The sequence below is a fragment of the Schistocerca nitens genome, chromosome 1 (assembly GCF_023898315.1).
Source record: "Schistocerca nitens isolate TAMUIC-IGC-003100 chromosome 1, iqSchNite1.1, whole genome shotgun sequence".
In the NCBI taxonomy this organism is placed as follows: domain Eukaryota; kingdom Metazoa; phylum Arthropoda; class Insecta; order Orthoptera; family Acrididae; genus Schistocerca; species Schistocerca nitens.
This window is the reverse complement of record NC_064614.1, coordinates 609,179,328-609,202,339: the sequence shown is the minus strand read 5'-3', so window position 1 is coordinate 609,202,339 and position 23,012 is coordinate 609,179,328. Positions and strand designations below refer to the sequence as shown.

The following is a 23,012-nucleotide window of genomic DNA, read 5'->3' as shown; positions in this document are numbered from 1 at the left end:
AGTTGCAGTGATTTTCTTTATAGAGTGCGGCATGTGGAGTCACTTTGTAAGATTGTTCTTGGGCGATTGACTCACTACCTTGCTCCTAAGTGAGCCAACCGCTCACCAATTACAATCTAAAATGGCGTAGGGGCAATGAGAGGTGGCATGAGCCCCCTCTCATATTTCTATCTTACGATTCTCCTCTCTAGTTGCATGCGGTGGAGGTTCCGTTGTTCCTTCACACGCGGACTTCCCATGTAGCGTCTCTCGCCACCCGGGTGGTCCAGTGACAGGCGGGCTCTTCTCACTATGAAAGGGTAGGCTGACAGGTGTGGGGGCCGAGTGAATACTCTCCGGACGCCGACATTGTCAGGAGACGCGGCCGCGAAAGCCGGAAGTGGCGGCTGGGCTGGTGGTTCCGTTGCTTCGCAGAAGCTTAGCGAAAACACTTTCTGGCGGGCTACCAGCGAGGCGTGGGAATGACTTATGTACCCAGGCAGCTGGGGCGGGAAAATTACCGCGCTTTCTGCAAAATAGGAACTGTGATTGGCTTGCTAAGGGCATAGCTCCGTGACGGGGCAAAATCAGCACAGAAATTGGCGCCAAGAATCTCCATTGGTGGAATGGTAGTGCTCCGGCAATGGAGTGGAATTTCCGCCGGTTTTGGTGTGGCTGATTGGAACGTAACCACGGCCACTGTCGTGGGGGCGGGAATGTTCGGTGTTCGGCCTGTACGGGTGCTCTGAGGAGTCAGCAGTCGCCTTTCGGTCGAGGACGTTGAAGCAGCCAGCCCTCGCCTGCGGTACGCCAGATCGTGTTCTGGGAGATAAGAAGACTGTTGGTAATGTACATCCGCAGCACCGGCAGATAGGGATTTTCCTAGGTGATAATCAGAGCTCAGCAGAGCGCGCCTGTTCATCCTTTTCTAACTTTGTTCAGTTTCGAGTAACAGCAATTACCATTGGGTTAGCTGTGTGTCTCTCTTGAGATTTGAGTGGAAAGGAATTGGCTCCACATACCACTTCGTCTTAAACCTCACGATCTAAGTTAGGGACAACTTCACCTTTATAGTGTTTGTATGAATCTCCAATTTTAGCCAATTTGATGTTTTATAAATTTGCTGTGTTTCTTTTACTATTCTGTGTTTAATCTTAATAAATCATATTGTTAGTTTGAACAGAACTTTCATTCTGTTAATCAATAGAGCAACCCTATCATTCCTCACTATGCTAATGAAACCTTTGTTTATTTAACTTATGTATCAAATTAAATTACTGCAGGTGCCAAACTCTCTTCTACTCCACTAGCAGGGTTGATTAGAGTCAGTTCGCGTATTTTTTTTATCCTTGTGCAACAGCAAAAGTCGGAGTTAGAATAGGGGGGGCTTAGAGCATGATTTACACATGTGGATTCTAGTAGAATTTAGTGATAAATACACTACTAGCCCCGGCACCTCGCAATGTTATAAAATCGGTAAAATTCGAGAAAAACTTAGTATAATCACGAAAAATTGACGTACAATACGTAAAAATATAGGGAAATACGATGAAATATTTAAAATCGCGAAAATGCAGCAAAATCATGGAAACTGTCGGAGAATACACAGAATTAGAGGAAAATACCTGAAATAGAGTACAGTGCAAAATCAATAAAATTGTGTGTCCTGGAGGAGGAGAGTAGGCTTATTCTACATATACACACCTTAGTGGTGGAAAGAGACAATATTTTCCCGCACAAGAGCAATAGAACCTAACGTTGCAACGTGAATCCTGTGAGCAAGAAGAAGGTTGCCAGGAACGATAGCCCGCTCCGATACGACCGTTACACCTCCTCTGGCTACTCATGCAGGTGTTTATTTCCTCGTAAGATGTCACTGTTTCTTCCTCTGCATATTACACTGCGGCCGGCCGCTGGTGGCCGAGCGGTTCTGGCGCTACAGTCTGGAACCGCGCGACCGCTACGGTCGCAGGTTCGAATCCTGCCTCGGGCATGGATGTGTGTGTTGTCCTTAGGTTAGTTAGGTTTAAGTAGTTCTAAGTTCTAGGGGACTTATGACCTCAGCAGTTGAGTCCCATAGTGCTCAGAGCCATTTGAACCATTTTATTACGCTGCCAGCGATAATTTTATAGGACTGTCGTGACTATATCATAAACAGCAGACGTCTTACAGGTCTGGAAACCTATATAGTGTTTGTGTTATAAAGAATCGATGTTTTCTTTGGTGTGCAAGGTAGCAGTTTTATTACTTTACAGTTTGTCGCCATAGTTTATCGTAGAGAAACTTGCATGGAGAATGTATTTCATGCGCTGGAAATATGTTTCTTACATTGGAATATTGACAGCGTTGCATTCTGCATGAGTAATAGGTTGGAAACCGTCTGGCTTTAACATTATAGCATGTATAAGTGCAGAACCGTGTAACCTTATAAGTGTGTGTGTTTATGTTCCTCAATCATTTCTCTCTTACCAATACCTTTATGGCGTTGACCCCAGACACTAGAACAATATTTTAGGATTGATAGCGCAGTTGATTTACGTCATCATCATCATCAGTTTTCTGCCTAAAGGCAGGTTTTCACATGGTAGTTCTCCAGGCTGTCCGGTCTTCTGCCATCCTCTTCAGGTCTGCATAATTTCCTCTTCCCTTATGTCGTCTATCACCTTGTATCTCCTTCTTCCTCTCAGTCTTCTCCCACAAACCAATCCTTCCAAAGCACCTACTAGCAAGCACTCCCTTCTCAGTGAATGTCCCAACCAGTTCTTTTTCCTTTCTCTTACAACCTTCAGCAGACATCTTCTCTCTCCAACCCTTTCCAATACTCTTTCATTACTCACTCTTTCCATCCAGCTTATTCTCTCCATTCTCCTCCACATCCACATCTCAAATGCTTCTAACCTTATTTCATCCTCTCGTCTCAGAGTCCATGTTTCTGCCCCATATAGTGCCACGCTCCAGACAAAACATTTGGCAAGCCTTTTCCTTAGTCCTTTATCTAATTTCTTCTATCTTTCTGTTGAATGCCTCCTTCGCTATGGCAATTCGAGTTTTCACCTCCTGGTGACATCTCAAGTCTTCAGTTATTGTGCTTCCGAGATATTTAAATTCACTTACTTGGCTAATGGTAGATTGGCCTATTTTAATGTTGGACAGTCTGCGTCTTGTACTGATGACCATACTCTTTGTTTTGCTGTGTTTATTTGCATCCCATATTCCACACAAGCTTCATTCAAATCTTTGAGCATGTTATTCACTGTCCGCTCACTTTCTGCCACTAATGCCATGTCATCAGCAAATCTTATACATTCTATTCTCTTTACACCAATACATATTCCTCTTTTCCCATCAAAACTTTTCGCAATAATCTCTTCAAGGTATACGTTAAACAACAGTGGGGAAAGGCAACAACCTTGTCTAACACCTCGTCCAATGCTGCTTCCTTCTGACATTTCATTTCTAATCATTATCCTTACTTTCTGGTGTAAATATAGATTCTGTATCAGTCGTCTCTCTTTCCAATCTACTCCTTTCCTCTTCAAGATATCCATCAGCTTGTTCCACTGAACTGTGTCAAAAGCCTTTTCTAAATCTATAAAAACAGCAAAGATTTACGTAAAATGCTTCAAATTCCGTCCATCTGGAGCTCCATCATGCATAAAACCACACTTTTCTTCTTAACCGTCTGTTACATCGTCACTGCATGCTCATATCTGCCGTACACTGATAAGGGGTGCTAACCTCTTCGAAATGCGCGCATCTGGAGAGATCTTGTGCTCGTGGATGGGTGCTGTGAGTAGGATTGGTGCAGAACAGTCTTCGCTGAACAGCAGTTAGAGACTTGGCTCGCTTTGTTGCTTCAAAAGGTGTGGAATGTAGCGTTCTACTTCTGGTCAGCTGCAAATTAAATCGGTGACCATGTTGCAGGGAGGGTTTGTCAGAGACAATGTGAGGAGATCTCTCAGTCTCTAACTTTATCCCAAGAGTGCGAGAATGCTCTATTATTCCATCCGTGTAAAGAGAGATGGGTAATCGTAAATTATGCACTATGATCAAAGTGCTGGAAATATATAGATTAGTATAGGACACTGTATGGTATACTTCGGTATATATGTTCGAGACTTAACCATGAATGGGCATACTGCACGGTAAACATTTGCGATCTACCATATGGTACTCGCAAAGTAGTGGAGGGGCAGTTTAGCGATGACCTAGAAGTTGTAAAGCCTGCTGTCGGGTCACTGGTCGGCATTGAAATTACGGAAAAACTGGAAAACTGCTAAAACTGATTGCACTCTCAACTGTGGTATTTATTACAGTACGTTGTCGCTTACCGATAGTGTCTTTTCCATCGCATCCTTTCACTGGTACGCTGTTGATTACCACACAATCATTGACTGATGCCACTTGTTGAGATGGAAAGAGAGTCTTCCAGGGATGTCCTGAATGAAACACTGATCGTGTATGTGACTACAATATGAAGAATCAGTCGAAATGGAACACTGAGATATCTGCTACAAAGTCACTGTGAAAGTTGAGTTTAAATGTAGAGGTCATCAATCAACTTTGGGTAACTGTGTGGAAACGCTCCTCAATGCCGCAAAATTCCTTCTGTTTCCTTATGTATCTATGTCTTCCCCATTTTTATCAATAGGAAACACAGCCTCTGTCTTTTGTTTCAATCACCTGGTGTGTTGCGATAACAACAACAGCATAATTTACAATGTATGATGTTTAGCTTTCTGTGGGAGCCAATGGATCGAGACATATTAATATCAGTTTAGCAACTAACGCAGACCCCAAAGTCGTGACCGAAAAACGAAATGTATGGCGGTGCACAAAGCTGCAGTCGTACACTGCTCGGTTGAGTTACAACAGAAGAAAACCATATGGCAAGGAACAACACAAGGACCCTCTCCTGCGACTCTGTGTCATATGGTCCTCCTACAGTGCAGGTGATGAAACTTTATACTGATCTATGGAAGAGACTTCGATCACTTGCCACCTGCTGGGTGGTACAAAATAACAAGGATGGGGAGAATGTTTGTGTGAGACACACATGAATGCACCCTGTGAGACGCAGATCTTGTAATATTTCTGGCTCTGCAGACATTATATTCAGGTACAAAAAGCTCTTCGTAGAGGAGTTGAGAAGGCAACAGTTGTAAGATGATGTAATGTGGTGTGAGGTACCGATGGCAGATCGTTTGTTAGATATGGGTGTTGTGAGAAAGACTGCCTAAATTGTGGTGTTTCTCGGCGGTTGTCTGCCGCTTTGGGAAGTTGCGCGCCAAAATGGCAATCTTCTGTTATTAATATTAGACAAACTAAACAGCGTATTTACTTGTATCTCATATTTAAAGCATCTCTTAATAGCAATCTATCATTCCATTATTTCACAAGTATTAGTAACCAGCAGAATAATAAACAGCTGCTAAACGAAAAGGCAAACAAAGCACTTCGGAGATGTTTGGATCACGCCTAACTTGGATGGCGGGCGAAGTGGTTCAGCTGGCAGATCAGAGCTGGTTTGGAAGCCTCGGAGGACAGACGTGTTGTCTGCCGCGGTCTGTGTCAAGTTTAGACTTCATTAGCAAATATGGTTATATGAATGAGTAACTGAGAAAAGTATGATTGTAATTGCAGAAATATGCAGTTCATTAACTTGCTGAAGACTAGAAATTATTTATGACTCTAAAGTGGAATGTAATTAGGCAGTTTCTTATGTTCCGCCAAAAAAAGCGAATGGCGTCCTGTATAAACAAAATTATTGGAAATTTAATTACTTCTAAAATAACAGTTCCTCGCTGTTTCCGACAACCTCAGTATAACGGATTCACGAGCTACGTGCTGTTTCCTGCACAGGGGACAACAACTATAGAAGACTGCAGGTTGATGAACATTTATCAGAACTTATGCATTCCACTCATGGCGGTGGAAGGAAATAGGCACCTTGCATGTACTGCTGTCTTAGTACAAATGAGATCAGTGACACGTCATCTATGGTAACACAAGAGGAGGTATGAAGGAGATAAATATTTTTGAGGGAAGGGGATTATCATATGCACATATAAGAGTATATCACTTCTCTCTAACTCTCTTTTTCAACTTCTCTTTTTCAGCTTTCCGTAATCTCCTTCGGTCTGCAGTACCTGTATATAGTTTGGAGACGCACTGCGATGCAGTAGCAAAATCCTCATCCTTCTTCAAGTTCTCGTAACTGCTTGTACTATCTTTTCTGCTATCTCATGTTGCAGGAGAAAGCTTAATTTGGCGCTGGCCTTACACATTGTATGCAGTTGGTGGAGCTGTTACAACACCAAGTAGTCAAAACACAGTTCTGTCACATTATCTCAGCTCGGCCTGTTTCTCCACAGGATGCAGAAGGTCTTTGATACAGCGCTTTCTGACTTCCGTTCAGCTCCAGATTAAATTGGGACGATCACATGGACAAAGCTGCAGAGAGGGCGGGACAGGGAATGAGGAACGGTACAAGATGCATAGGAACTGTCTAAAAAACCACACTGGAGTTTTGCCATACGGGCTCCTTAGCAAATAGGTTCAAAAAATGTCACTTGTTTCAGGATATGAGAGTGGCACGTCTATGATTGATCAGTGGTTGTTATCATTAAAAGACGTCTCCACAGGATTCAATGCAAGTATGTGGTTGAATGGATATGCTTGATTTCGAATCGCAAACACATTTCTACCAGGTAGCGCAACACTATCAATGACTCTTGTGTGTGCCTGTAGACCAAGGCCGCATTTTATCAAAGATGACGGTAACATAGTTGTTGTGATCGTGTTTTTAATAGTGTGGTCCTTACATGAAAGGTATGTTGCCAGGGGCGGAATCCTTCTGCGGTCAGCTGAAAATGTTGGTTCTCAATAGCGTTCCTCTAAAAGAACATCGCGTTCATTCCAGGGATTCCCATTTCATCTACTTGGTGAGTGTACTCCAGCTGTCGAAAAAAAAAACTTACTCGCCATGTAACGTGACTCGCACGATCAATTTAATTAATTAACTTATCAGTTTGAAATCAATGAAGTGCTATCTGGCGGGTGGAATTGATGGCTAGGGTTCCACGGATATGATTCGGGAGTGGGAGCAGTATCGGGCATTTTTTCGTTGTGGTGATACCTTTTAACGAAATTTCTATCTTCCACCTACACAGGGAGGGACAACCGTCATAATAAAATCAGGTGTATTACCGAATTTATAAAGTGATAAATGCTATATTTGCAACTTCTTTCTGCCGTTACCTGCAGGGATTTTGTATGTGACGACGAATTTGGTTACTTTAAGGGAGTTAGAAAGTGAGGAGGCCTCCTGTGGCAGAGGTAGATTTTGGCACTCCATCAACAGCCAGAGTTTAGTTAAATAGTAAGCTGATTGTAACAGAATTTTTCTACCTGATGAGAGAATACTTAGAGGAAATGTAGCCTGTGCCATACCTGTACAGGATTTTTAAAACAAGTAACGATAGTTTAGCGTTATGAAAATGCGTGTATGCCACAGTTGCTTGTGTCTTCGAAAATAACTTGTATAAAATGGAGAAATATACATTCTTCTGGTAAACCTTCCGGCATGTAAGGTCGTGGTCCATGAAACTCTTCAGCTCCTAACGTTTCGTCCAGAGCTGCGCTGGACATCTTCAGAGGGGTGTTTCTCCTCCGGTGAGTCTTGCAAGACTCACCGGAGGAGAAACACCCCTCTGAAGATGTCCAGCGCAGCTCTGGACGAAACGTTAGGAGCTGAAGAGTTTCATGGACCACGACCTTACATCCCGCAAGGTTTACCAGAAGATATGTCATCCGGTCGCGAAAGCCTTCATAATATACATTCTGCTTGAGAAATTCGAGGTGTATGGCCAACAACATGGCAGTCTCGGACTGGGTAAATTGGATTTTTCAAACTGGGGAGTCCATGTCGGATGGAACTGGTTAGAACTACTGTGTACATCTGAGCCGCAGCTCTTTCTTTTGCACTGCACCACAGCTGGCAGCGTTTTTATCCCTGTGCACTATGGCTGTCGGCAGAAGTGGTCACTATGCTTCAGCAATTGGAAGTTCCGGATTAACTCAACCTGTGACGGTCGGTTAGATACAAAGAATGCACCAACCTGTCAGACCTTGCCTACAGCAGTGGAGGTTAGTGAAGTGACCAATGCGCTGGGTGAGCGGGGATAGAAGCTGATGTGTGCGTTGCGTAAGAGAAGATTCAAAATGACACGTGTTTGCACTGGAAAATCCGAATTCCTAGCACTCCAGTCATCCCCGGATACCTTCCATGGTCCGAGGTGGCGCGCATCTACAAACACGCACATCCATGACTGCGGCTGCGGCCCCAGCGGTAGTTTCCACCGCCGTCAGGGGGTTGGCGCCGGAGGCGTATGAGAGGATTGTGGACCTCGGGACAGGAGTGCACGAGGTGTGTGAGTGTTTTCAGCGATCTGCTACATCTAGCCATGCGAACTACTGCTACGGATCAGATCATGGTTTAAGTGTGTGGGGTTTAGTGCTTCTCACCACACTGCAGTGGACTCTGTCTTGCAGTGGTATTTCCTGTTGTCTCCATCGGCCGCTGTGACCGAGCGGTCCTACGCGCTACAGTCCGGAACCGCGCTGCTGCTACAGTCGCAGGTTCGAATCCTGCCTCGGGCATGGTTGCGTGTCATGTCCTTAGGTTAGTTTAAGTAGTTCTAAGTCTAGGGGACTGATGACCTCAGATGTTAGGTCCCATAGTGCTTAGAGTCATTTGAACCATTTGAATCCATCGTACGAGACAGTAGGCCTTTCGTCCTACCGAATGTAGTGGAGAGAACCAATTTAGCAATTCTATAATGCTTTAAAAACCCAATCACGGCGTCAATTTCCCAACTGATAGCGATCTCTGACATCTAACCATGACAACTTATTACTACGGATTGGATCACGGTTTAAGTGTGTCGTGTTTAGTGCTTCTTAATATATCGCAGTGGAATCTGTTTAGAAGCGGTGTTTGTTGTCATTGTTACTATCCCATCATGTGGTAGACCCTTCCTCCTTCCGAAAGTAGCGGAGAGAATCAGTTTAGGAATTCTATAGTGTTTTAGAAACCCAACTGTGACATCGAATTAATGATTGATCAACTTATTGTTTCCAATCGTTGTATTGTTAGCACATGTCTGTCCAGCCCATCCCGCAAATTGTTTAAGGACATAGCCTGCAAATGAGTTGAAATTTGAAATCTCTAACGTAATGGACTTCGTACCAAATGAAATAACTGTGTCAGTATCCACCGACAGGAGGCAAGGGGAAACAAATCCAGTAGTGTTTGGAAACTGGGTGGTTGCAGGATCGAATCCCACAAAATATTAGAATTCTAATATCCACCAATAGCAAGCAAGGAAAAATTGTCCCATACAAAGGGTACTGATTTAATTAATTAGCCAATCAATCTGATATAGTGAGGAAATATTTCCAAGTCATGAACTACTAGGGGTTTACTAGGTAAACGCTACTTTGTTTATGGTTTGGTCCGGCCGCGATCGACGGCATATGCAGGCCTGGCAGAGGCACATGATACGGACCCTTAAGAGAGAGAGAGAGAGTGCTTGTGTATTGACAGGAATTTCTCAGATATCAATATAAAATGGTTGCCACCACATGACGCTTCAGTTTGTGGTTTAGCGCAGTATTTCATGTAGGTATGCAGCAGCCGACAGCCGACAGTGGTGTGACGAGCCCGCTGGCGTTCCCAAGTCCCTCTGGTGCGCTCCGACTCTGGACTGCCGGCACGGGTGGCGAGACGTGAGAGGGTTTTTCAGGTATGTGTGACAGTGTGACAGTGTAATTACGTGTTTCCTTACGTGATCGGAATGAAAAACCGTCGCTATTTTTAAAATATTCCACACACAGCGATCGATTTCCATACAAATTATGTAAATAAACTGTATTCCATACACCATCTAGTATCCAATGCAGTGTTTAAATAAACACTATTCCACGCATTGCCTTGTCTACGAGAAATTGTTTAAGCAATATGGCCTTGTCTACGAGAAATTGTTTAAGCAATATTCATACAATGCAAACTTTTTCCCGCGAAATTCTTTAAGTAAGTAAATAAACTATATTCGACACACACCCTTGTATCTCGTAAATTGTTGACATAGATAATATTCTGCACATTTTGTAAATTTTTTAAACAATATTCTATACAGAGCAATCGATTTCCTGGCAAATAGCCTATCAGTTGAGTCTTTTCCCCTCCAATTTTCAAGTGTGGGACACAGGGGTAGGGTTCAAATGGCTCTGCGCACTATGTGGGACTTAACTGCTGACGTCATCAGTTGAGGGGTAGGGCTGGGGGTTTCCTAGAGGGGAAGGGGTTAATTAATTGATCGAGTTAATTAATCAATCAGATTTATATCAAAAGTGTGTTTGTATCAGCGAGGGGTTTCACAGATGGTGGGGGAGGGGGAGGAGGGGAAGGGGTATGGGTAACATGGAAAACCACTTAACCAAACAATAGGTTAAGGACATGTCAATGAAAAGGACGGATTATGCCCAGGGAGTCATATTGCCCCTGGATGTATATTTGGCCTTGAATGGATGCAACCTGCACTAAAAAATTGCTCTCATGTCCTTGTTGCCCTGTTACTGAGGTGCTCAATGTAGATGGCACCCATTTTTATACATCCTTCACCCTTCCTTCTCAGAAATCACGAACTTGTGAGAGCACACCTGCCTGCCATTGCATTTGGTCGTATGATTGAGATACCCACTCCTGTAATGTGTGTCTGTCGTCGATGGTTGTAGAATACACCAATGCTTTGAAATCAGTGGGGAGTTTATGCTTCTAAACTTCCACGAGAAATCCATCACTTATTAATTTTCCTGTTAAGTATAGTCACATAAGGTGTAGAAATGGGGTACTGCTCGTGTCCATAAAACTTGTCTGTTGTCTTTCAACTGGCCGGAGTGGCCGTGCGGTTCTAGGCGCTACAGTCTGGAATCGCGTGACCGCTACGGTCGCAGGTTCGAATCCTGCCTCGGGCATGGATGTGTGTGACGTCCTTAGGTTAGTTAGGTTTAAGTAGTTCTAAGTTCTAGGGGACTGATGACCACGGCAGTTACGTCCCATAGTCCTCAGAGCCATTTTTTGTTGTTGTGGTCTTTCAGCAAAGGGCAATGTTCGCCATTAGCGCGGGTAATGGATGATATACAGCTTCCATTATTATTTCTGGTTTATTGTATGGTTCTATGGGTGTTGTAGAGTTGTAGAACACAACTCCTTCCAACACGTTGACACTGAAGCGGACTCAATACCTTGTTCCATGATTGCTCACATTTTCATCTGACCACTCGTGGTAATTAAGGAAATTTATCACCCCACTCAGGGACAATCCCATCTTGCCCGAAAATAAAGCTGTGTACTATGGGTCTTCAGCACTTCATGTTAAATTTCCACTTACAGAAATATAATCATGCACGGCGGTCTTGTTGACAGAGAGCTTTTTTAAGTGATATGTGTAAAGTAATTGCTCATACAGATATTACCACATGAGAGTGGGGTTTATACTTCAAGGCTTCCGCAGGTTCACTTCTTCCAACATTTATTTTAGGATCATCTCCTGCTGGTCCAATAGTCACTACTCCATATCCAGCATGTGAACTCTGTGAGATATGCTACGATCCCTTGTCCTTAACGCTAACATTTCCGCGTCTGCAAATTGCTGGAAGAGCCGGATGCCTTTCCTGTCGCCACTTCACTACCCACCAGGATGCCGTTACCTAAGTGTCTGCATTGAGTGCTATTCATGTGAAAGTGACCGAAAGTTTGTTAGATGTTCGCGAATCATGTAACTGGGGCGGGACTTGGGTACCAGCCCGTCATTTGGCTAGTGGGATGTGGGAAACCGCCTAAAAACCATATCCAGGCTGGCGAGCAAACAGACTCTGGCCGTCAGTCCGCTTGGCGGATTCGATCCGGGCAGGCGCACTTCCAAGACCCGGAAGCTTCGCTTTAACATTTGCGGCTATCCGGGCGGGCAAACAATTCCACTATACAATGAAAGTTATATCCCATATGAAATAACAGTGCTTCGTTTCACAGCTTACATTGGTCACACTTCATGAAATACTTATCTTGTTCTGGTGCCAGCACAGCCTCAAAACGATATGTATGAAGTGGCTGATGTAGTAGGTAGCAAAATAATAATAATCAAAAAGTAACGAACGTCATCAGAAGACAGCCTACAACAGTGCAATGAGTACTGTCCAGTCACGACACAGTACAGTATAAAGACAGTATCATCGGCAAAGTAGAACTCGCGCCCTCTTGTGCGTGTGTGTGTGCGTGCGTGCGTGTGTGCGTGTGTGTGAGTGTGTGTGTGTCTGTTTCATTATTTGTAATAAGTATTCCTCGAGTTCATGTTATTTACTTTAGCTTTTATTTAGTTTAGATTCTTAATCTAAGATACGTACGTCAGCTAATCCTTCCTTCTAAAAAATGAATTAGATAGTAAAAGCGAGAGCTGTAATATTATTCTTGCAGTCTTGATAAAAGAAGGCAACAACGACAAAGTACATGGACAAGAAGATTAAAAACTTGTAAAGAAATCAGACTGCAGTTCAGAGAAAAAAAAAAAAAGAAAAAAAAAAGAAACGAGAAAGGCAAGCAGCAGTTGGGAAGAGAGTGAGACATTATTCAATCTGTACGTTATGCAACCAGTACAGGAAACCAAGGACAAATTGAAAACGGTAGTAAAGGTAAGGAGAAAGAAAAAAAATCTTTGTTATTTGCCGACGACATCGGATTCCTATCAGAGACACCGAAGGCCTTGGATGATTAGCTGAACGGAATGAAGAAAGGTTATCTTTGTTATTTGCCGACGACATCGGATTCCTATCAGAGACACCGAAGGCCTTGGATGATTAGCTGAACGGAATGAAGAAAGGTTATCAGATGATATCAACAAAAGTGAAACAAGTGTAATGAAATACAGTCGAATTAAATCAGGTGGAATTGCATTAGGAAGGGAGACTGAGTGCACAAGGTTTGCTATTTAGTAGCAAAATAACTGATGAGCATACAAAACGCAGACTGGCAATAGCAAGAAAAACATTTCTGAAAATGAGAAATTTCGGTATCGAGAATTCTTTACTGAGTGTATTTGTCTAGAGTGTAGCCTTGTAAGTAAGTGAAACGACAATGTGGACGCCAGACATTCGTTTCAGGAAGAAAATGTGGTGCTACAGGAGAATATCGAAGACTGGATGAATAATCATACAACTAATGAGATATCCTGAATCGAATTGGGGAGAAAAGAGCGTTGTAGCAATATTATTTGAAGAGGTCGTTTGGTTGGACACATTCAGAAGAATGAAGGCATTGTCAGCTTGGTAATGGAGGGAATTGTAACGAGTAAAATGTGTATGGGGAGAACAAGGGTTATGATGTGTAAACGCAGACTGAAGCTATGAATGAAAATTTGTGTCAAGGTTGGCATTTGAACCCAGGTCTCCTGTTCTCAAGGCAGATGCGCTAACCACTGCGCTACCCTGGCATACTGGTTTTGCACCCCAGCACGGACTACCCTAGCACGCCTCCCTCCTCAAACCAAATTCCCATTCACGCCTCCGCCCACTTGGGTTCGAATCCCGGCCTTGATACAAACTTTCATTTATTGCTTCAGTCTGCGTGTATGCATCATAGGCGTTTGAGGCTTGAAAAGACGTTTGAAACCATATAGTTTAATTATACCAAGGCTGGACGACAGTAAGCAGGTTCGAATCGATATAGGTTGCAGAAGTTGCTACATACAGAGATGAAGAGGCCTGGACAGGTTATACAGGCATGGAGAGCTGCTTCAAACCAGTCCTCAGACTGATGACCGCAACCGGAATATAGCGTTAACTCACTAATGGCACTCGAAGCTATCTGCTCAGGAAATTCACCTTTATACAGCCATATACACTGAAACGCCAAAGAAACTGGTACAGGCATGCGTATTCAAATACAGAGATATGTAAACAGGTAGAATACGGCGCTGCGGTTGGCAACGCCTGTATAAGACAACGAGGGTCTGGCGCAGTTATTAGGTCGGTTGCTGCTGCTACAATGGCAGGTTATCAAGATTTAAGTGAGTTTGAACGTGTTGTTACAGAGCACGAGCGATGGGACACAGCATCTCCGAGGCAGCGATGAAGTGGGGATTTTCCCGTACAACCATCTCACGAGTATTCCGCGAATATGAGGAATTCTGTAAAACATTGAATCTCCTACATCGTTGCGGCCGGAAAAATATCCAGCAAGAACGATGCCAACGACCACTGAAGAGAATCGTTCAACGTGACAGAAGTGGAATCCTTCCGCAAATTGCAGCAGATTTCAATGCTGGGCCGTCAGCAAGTGTCAGCGTGCGAAACATTCAACCAAACCTCATCGATATGGGCTTTCGGAGCTGCAGGCCCACTCGTGTACCCTTGATGACTGCACGACACAAAGCTTTGCGCCTCGTCTGGGCAATCAACACCGAAATTGGACTGCTGGTGACTGGAAACATATTGCCTGGTTGGAGCAGTCTCATTTGAAATTGTATCGTACAGATGGACGTGCACGGGTATGGAAACAACCTCATGAATCCATGGACCCTGCATGTCAACAGGGAACTGTTAAAGCGGCTGGAGCCTCTGTAATGGTGTGGGGCGTGTGCAGTTGGAGTGATATGGGACCCGTGATACGTCTACATACGATTCTGACAAGTGACACGTACGTAAGCTTTCAGTCAGATCACCTGCATCCATTCACGTCTATTGTGCATTCCGACGGACCTTGGCAATTCCAGCAGGACAATGCGACACCCCACACGTCCAGAATTGCTAGAGTGGCTACAGGAACACTCGTACGAGTTTAACACTTCCGCTGGCCACCAAAATCCCCAGGCAGGAACATTATTGAGCATATCTGGGATGATTTGCAACTTGCTCTACAGAAGAGATCTCCACCCTCTCGTAGTATTACGGATTTATGGACAGCCCTGCAGGATTCATTAAGTCAGTTCCCTCCAGCACTGCTTCAGACATTAGTCGAGTCCATTTCACGTCGTGTTGCGGCACATCTGCATGCTCGCGGGGCTCTGCACGATATTAGGTAGGTGTATCAGTTTCTTTGCTCTTCAGTGTAAAAACAAACACTGAATTCCTGAAGCAACTACAGAGTAAACCCTGAAGCGACTGAGGAGTAAATGTCTCGAGCCATACTGTTCGATTTTCTGTTATACCCGGCGACGCAAAATTCTGAAGAGGAGTTCCACTGCGATAAAACTCGGTTCTGCGGGGAGTGCACGAGATTTTGTCAACGCCCAGGCACAATGTGTGACGGCTGTACGTCAGCTGGTCCACGGGAGCGCTCTAGTAAGATACTCTCGTGTCTCCAGCGACACGTGCCAGGACTGCTGTCGTCAGAAAACAGCACCGTTGAATAAAGCTAGCAGAGAATGGGGGCAAGCGCCCTGGCACCCAACTACTCGATGTGTCCGTATCCACGTACTAGATGACTCGCTACTGTTTATCAAACCAACGACGGCGGAGGAGTGGCAGCTCTTATTGAAAGCTCGTCCTGGTTGTCCCTGGGCACGTGCGCGGCTGTTTTTTGCGCGCACACCTGACGCGGCAGGCGCGCGCCGCGCGGCTCTCTGCTGCTACAGTGGCCGCCAGGCAGAAAGCGCGACAAGAGGGTCTGGGCGGGGGACAACCGCGGCTGACACGCGACGAACGCGTGCCCGTCTTGAGTGCTAATCCTGTGAGGCGCGGGCACAACTCGCCCCATATTAAATACCCGCTCACTCTGCAGAAAGCAATCTACGAACAGTGAATCAGCGATAAGGAAATAGGGGCTTCCGAGGACAAGCAAAGTGTTTCATTGCCCGATGGATGATCCTTATCTCTGCTTGATATTCCGAAATGTGCTTGAACAAAACTGATTTTTCATTTTCAAGTGTAAACCGGATTTTCAGTGCACATACTATTAGCAATACAATCTACACAAATGCATATTTTAGGCATAGATTCATTATCTCGGTTCCAGAATTTTTAAAGAACAGTCACCATTGTTTCGACTGGTTTGATGCTACTTCATCAGGGGTATTAAACGGGGTAAAATCATGCAATAACTGTGGTTGTACTTTGATCTTCAGTCCAAAGACAAGCAGCTCTCCCTGCTAGTCTATACTGAGCAAGCTCCACCATCTAACTACTGCAACCTACATCCATCTGAATAAGTTTACTATCGCCCTTTGTAGTTTTTATTCTCCTCTGATACCTCAGGATGCGTCCTATCAACCAATTCTTCTTCTAGTCAGCTTCTGCCATAAACGTATTTTCTCCCCTATTCGATTCAATATCTCATCCTGATTTATCCGATCTTCTTTTACAACCTTCAGCGTCTTCCGTATAAAGCCGCAATTTATTTTTTTTTTTTTTTTTTTTTTTTTTTTTTTGCATCATCAGTCTTCTGACAGGTTTAATGCGGCCCGCCACGAATTCCTCTCCTGTGCCAACGTCTTCACTCAGAGTAGCACTTGCAACCTACGTCCTCAGTTATTTGCTGGATGTATTCCAATCTCTTTCTTCCTCAACAGTTTTTGTTCTCTACAGCTCCGTCTAGTACCATGTATTCTTAACAGATGCCCCGTTACCAGAATGAGAGACGAGGTACTGGCAGAACTGAAGTTGTGAGGACGGGTCCTGAGTCGTGCTTGGGTAGCTCAGATGGTAGAGCACTTGCCCGCGAAAGACAAAGGTCACACAGTTTTAATCTGCCAGGAAGTTTCAGATGTCCTGTTATCCTGTCCCTTCTCCTTTTCAGTGTTTTCCACATATTCCTTTCCACCAATTCTGCGGTGAACCTCCTCCTTCATGACCTTATGACTCCACCTAATTTTCAACATTCATCTGTAGCACCACACCTCAAATGCTTCGATTCTCCTCTGATCCGATTTTCCCACAGTCCAGATTTACTAGCATACAATGCTATGCTCAAAACATGCATTCTCAGAAATTTCTTCCTCAGATTAAGGCCTATGTCTACTAGTAGACTTTTCTTGGTCAGGTATGCCCTTAGTCTACTGTAGATGTCCTCTTTGCTCCGTCCGTCATTGGTGATTTTGCTGTCTAGGTAGCAGAATTCCTTAACTTCATCTATTTCATGACCATCAATCCTGATATTAAGTATCTCGTGTTCTCGTTTCTGCTACTTCTCATTACTTACGTCTTTCTTCGCGTTACTCTCACTGCGATTTATAGTTAAATTTATATTCGATGTTCGTGAGTTTCTCGAAAAGCTTTTCTTGCTATTGCCAGACGGCATTTTATATCTTCTTTCGGCAAGCGGGGTGCACTCATTTATTTTGTTGCCCAAACATGAAAAATAAAAATATTCTGCTACTTTCAGTGTCTCGTTTCCTGACTTAACTGGACTACACTCCATTCCCTTTGCTTTACTTTCAATGATCTCCGTTATGTAACATCTTCTCATTAAATTATACAATCTATTCATGTCCTTTGCAGTCTCTTGAAAGGATTACAGTGCCATCAATGAACCTAAAAGTTTTCATTTCTTCTTTCTGGATTTCCATTTCCAAGTTTGTTTCGTTTCCCTTGCGCAAGGAGACTAAATAACATGGGGCATAGTCTACAGCTCTACCTCGTTCCCTTCTCAATTATTGCTTCCTTCGACTCTTAGAAGGGATGGGAAAAACGCCCCGTAGGTAGCAGCCGTATTAGAAAGTTGTTAAGTAAACAAAGAGAGCTTCAACGCAGATTCAAGAGATAAGAAAACCTAGGTGACAAATAAAAGCTGAATGAAACGAAAATGAGCGTAAGGAGAGCAATGGCAGAAGCATTCAGTGACTTAGAAAGTAAAATTTTGTCAAAACCTATCTAACTAAAATTCTTAAGAGGTTTAGTCCTCCTTAAAATCATTAAGCGGTTACAAATCGTCTATTCAGTTATCTATTGACCATACAGGCACCGAAACGGAAGATGACAGAGAGAAGGCAGAAATACTGAATTCGGTCTTCCGAAATTGTTTCACCGCGGAAGATCGTAATACAGTCCGTCCTTTCAGTCAACGTACGAACATCGAAACGGCACATAGACAGTCGATCGCGGAATAGAAAAGCAACTACAATCACTTAGTAGTGGAAAGCCATCACGACCAGATGAGATTCCTGTGGGATTCTACAGAGATTATGCATAAGAACTTGCTCCCCTTCTAGCAGCAATTTATTGTAGTTCGCTGGAGCAACGAAGGGTACCCAGTGAGTGGAAAATAAAGCGCTTGTCATTCCCGTCTTCAAGAAGGTTCGTAGGACAGTTGCACATAACTATAGGTCTATATCGATGACGTCAATGTGTTGTAGGATTATGGAACATGTTTTATGCTCAAGAACTATGACGTTTTTGGAGAAAGAAAATATCCTCTTTAAAAATCAACCTGAATTCCGCAAGCAGAGATCTTGCGAAACGCAGTTCGCTCTATAGTCTTGTAGACAACGGCGCTCAGGCTGGTGCCGCTTACATGTCTTTAATTGTCATCGAGGCTCAGTGGAAAGTGGGACTCATCTCTGAAGACAATTCTACTCCAGTACTTCAGGAAGACATCTGACACAGCCCCGCACTGCCATTTAGTGAAAAAACTACGAGCTTGCCGAGTGTCGAACCTGATCTGCGATTGGATTCAAGACTTCCTTACAGATAGAATTCAGTATGTCGCTCTTGATGTAACAAAATCGACAATGAAAAGCTAATTTCCGGATAATCTCATGAAACTGTGACAGGACCGTTACTGTTTACATTGTATATAGATGATGTAATAGAATTCAGTATGTCGCTCTTGATGTAACAAAATCGACAGTGAAAAGCTAATTTCCGGATAATCTCATGAAACTGTGACAGGACCGTTACTGTTTACATTGTATATAGATGATGTAATAGAAATCATCGGAAGCTCGTTAAGACTGTTCGCAGATGATGCTATTATCCACAAAAAAGTGGCAACGCCGGAAGGCAGTGCCGACTTGCAGAATGACCTACAGAAGATTGATGAATGGTGCAGAACCTGCCAGCTGATCCTGGACGTACGTAAATGTAAAATATTGCACATAAATACGAAAAGAAATCCATTACTATACAACTACATTACTGATGACAAATTGCTGGAAACGGAATCTACGTAAAATATCTATAAGTAACTATTCAGAGTGATCTGAAATGGAGTGGCCATATAAAACAGATAATGGGAACGGCAGATGGTAGACTGGAATTCATAGGAAGAATCTTAGGGAAATGTAATTCATCCACGAGAGAAGTAGCTTACAAGGCGCTTATTTGACCGGTTTTTGAGTTTTGTTCATCGGTCAGGGACCTTAGCAGGCAGGACTGACAGAAGAAGGGTAGTGAAGATCCAATTAACAGTTGGCGTTTTGTCACGGGATCGTTTAGTTGGCGCTAGAGTGTTACAGAGCTTAGCTTAGTTCCTGTCGTTCCCTCTGGATCATAGGGCCGTGACGAAATTCCTCCACCTGGTACGATTTCTAGCAAGTCTCTTCACTTCACTCCAGGTTTTCCCATCCTTTGCAGCTTCTCTCCCGATCGTCCTTTTCCACGTCTGTTTGGGACGACCACGTTTTCTAACACCTTGAGGGTTCCAATCCAAAGCCATCCTTTCAATAGCTCCATCTGGTTTCCTTAATGTATGACCAATCCAGTTCCATTTTCTTTCTTTGATTTGTATATTGATTGGTTGCTGATTTGTCCCCCTCCAAATATCTTCATTTGTCATTATATCTGGCCATCTCACATTTAAAATACGTCGGAGACGGCGATTGATAAAAACTTGGAGCTGGTTTTTGATGTGGTTAGTCGCTTTCCAAGTTTCGCAACCATACAACAGAACAGCCTTCACATTGATATTGAAAAGCCGGAGTTTGGTCTTCTTTGACATGTTCCTATTTCTCCAGACAGGGTACAGTGGTACAAATGCACCATTTGCTTTGCGGATGCGACTACGGACGTACTCCTCACCGCCTCCTGTAGTCGCGACTATACTTCTAAGATAGAGGAAAGGTTGGACCTGTTCTACGTCCTCTCCATTAATGGCCAGGCTATTCGTGATGGTCAAATTTATCCGCATTTCTTTAGTTTTGCGAACATTTATCTTGAGGCCTTCAACTTCCGTCTCTGCCTCTAACCTGGACAGTTTCTCTTCGATGTCTCGATATCGTTGTGCCATTAAGCAAATGTCGTCTGAGAAATCTAGATCTTCGAGCCTATCCCGCATCCCCCATTGTACACCTCTCTTTCGACCCCCCCCCCCCCCCCATCACTCTCTTCATCACATGGTCCAACACCAAAAGAAATAGTGTTGGCGAAAGAATACACCCTTGTCGTACTCCCGAATTAACCTGGAAAGGCTCTGTTAGTTCTCCATTATGTAGTACTTGGCATTCATAGTCTTCATACATTTCCTTGTGATGTTAATAATCTTTGTTGGAATGCCATATTTTGCAAGAGTATCCCACATGACTCTTCGATTGGCAGAGTCGAAGCCTTTCCAAAGTCAATGAAGGTGTTACAGAGAGGCTCAACAAACTCCAGTGGCAGACTCTACAAGAGAGATGTTGTGCATCACGAACAGGTTTACTATTGAAATTTCGAGAGAGTACCTTCCGGGAATAGTCGGACAACGTATTACTTCCTCCCACATACATATCGCGAAATGACCACGACGAGAAAATTCCAGAAATTAGAACCAATACAGAGGCTTATCGACAATCATTCATCCCACGCGCTTCTCGCGATCAGAACGAGTGGTAGGCTGGCCGGAGTGGCCGTGCGGTTCTAGGCGCTACAGTCTGGAACCGAGTGACCGCTACGGTCGCAGGTTCGAATTCTGCCTCGGGCATAGATGTGTGTGATGTCCTTAGGTTAGTTAGGTTTAATTAGTTCTATGTTCTGGGCGACTGATGACCTCAGAAGTTAAGTCGCATAGTGCTCAGAGCCATTTGAACCAATTACTGGTACCAGAAATATCCTCCGCCACACACCGTCACATGGCTAGTGGACTACCGGTGTTGATAGAGATGTGTAAGTGCAGTTTGATTGCTGTTAGAGCTACAGATAACTTAATTCTCCCTGTATTTTGTCGTTACTACCTTCACAATTTCAAAAAAATTATTCCAGTCAACATTGTTAACGGAACTGGGAAAGGTACGAATTGTTATATCTTGTTATATGTTTTGAATAAACTGAAGTAGAAAATGAACATTTCTGTCTTATAATTAAGAGTTAAGACTTTTTAATTAACATATGTTTTTATACATTGTTTTAAAATAATCCTCCATAATTTTGTAACGAAGATGATGGGTACGAAACTCGAAACGTTGCGACAAGACGACGTCGCCCTTCAGCTGATCTCCCGAGAAGATTTCATTATTGTAGCATGCCATAACATAGATGTAATATTTTTCAGTAACCCTGCGTCAGTAGTAGTGCTGAACCATTTCTGAAAATTTGAACGCTTCTGTTTTAGGACAGACTGAGAAACAAGTAGAAGGGTGTCAAAATTTGTAGTTTTTTCAGACACAGCACAAGCTGAGAATTATTACTCAAACCAAAAAAATGTATATGTGCTTCCACCTTCGAAAACAGCCTGCCCCACAATGGTGACCACCTTCAGTTCGTCCTGTAGCTTAAGATGCTTCCTTTTCTTGCTTATCTACTTCCTTGGAGCTCATTTGAGAAGCATAGATGCTTTGACCAATCATCCTGGCAGCTGCCGATCTTCCACAGCATTTATACCAGGACCCGTAATAAGTAACCTCACGAGCTTAATTTTTCTAATTTTCCCCAAGAGTGATAACTCTGCATCAGCAACATCCCATTTCATCGTTTGTGCAACAAGCCAGCATAGCGTCCCGGAGTCATTCTTACTGGAGTATTTTCTTCTCGAAATAAGAGAAGCTTAACATGCGCGCCATGCGAAATATTGCACCAGACTGTAACCTTTAAGATGTGAACAGGTTTCCGTAGAAATTTCCGCATGTGTTTCACTGACCAAATTTACTTTTATTTTTTCACATAGTCAAGTCCATATATCACCTGCACCACAGGCATGAAGCAAGTCATCGATTCTACTGTCTTTTACACACACACACACACACACACACACACATGCGCACGCGTTCATATTTTTGACTGCGTCAGAAACATCGAGTTTAAAATATCTCTAATTTCCTGGCTCTGACCAACGTTTTTGAAGAGTAATCCTTGGTTGTAATTCCAAATTGACAACTCATTCTGCCAAATTTGAGCTTGTTAGGAACTGGTTGGAAGTCACCGAGCTCTATAATCGGCCAAGATCCAAAGCAATTCTTTCTGCTGACATGGTACTGTATGGAAAAAAATGATAGATAAAAAAGTGTGTTAATTAGCAACTTCCTTAAATGCAAGCATTCATTGATAAAAGTACTTGATCATCTTGGATGTCGTTCTAAACACTCATTATTTTGTACGAATGGAATTCCTGTTCTTTGTGAAGAATCTACTGTAGCGAGCGATGAGTCAAAACTGAAGTGCGGCACACGGAGGTTCGCTGGAACGACGAGTCTCAGTACCTGCCGTAAGAGGGTTGCATTCTGATGCAACTGTGTGAAATATCTCTCTCTCGTATCAACGCCAGTCGTGTGCAGCGTTCAGCAATCGGCAAAAAAACTCTTTCATAGTAATAATGGAAACTTTCTCCTGAAGAATTGCTTGTTGTGAAGATATCTTCTTCACAGTTACAAGAAGACACTGAAGCGACAAAAATCATTCTCCTCAAAAAATGAAATGATCGTATGGCATTGTTGGCCGTGAGTTCGGCCGCCGTATTGCAAGTCCTTTTTTTTTTTTTAGTTGACGCCACTTGTGTGACTTGCGAGTCAGTGACGATGAAATGATGATGAAGGACACACAACACTCAGTAATCTCGAGGCAGAGAAAATCCCTGA

At 43.5% G+C, this 23,012-nt stretch overlaps 1 non-coding gene across 1 annotated transcript; it reads right to left on the bottom strand.

Annotated features, from left to right (window-relative positions):
* Positions 1 to 13,454: 13,454 nt before the first annotated feature.
* Positions 13,455 to 13,526, bottom strand: Trnas-uga (transfer RNA serine (anticodon UGA)). Its single transcript has one exon. It is a non-coding gene; the product is annotated as a tRNA-Ser (tRNA).
* Positions 13,527 to 23,012: the final 9,486 nt, after the last annotated feature.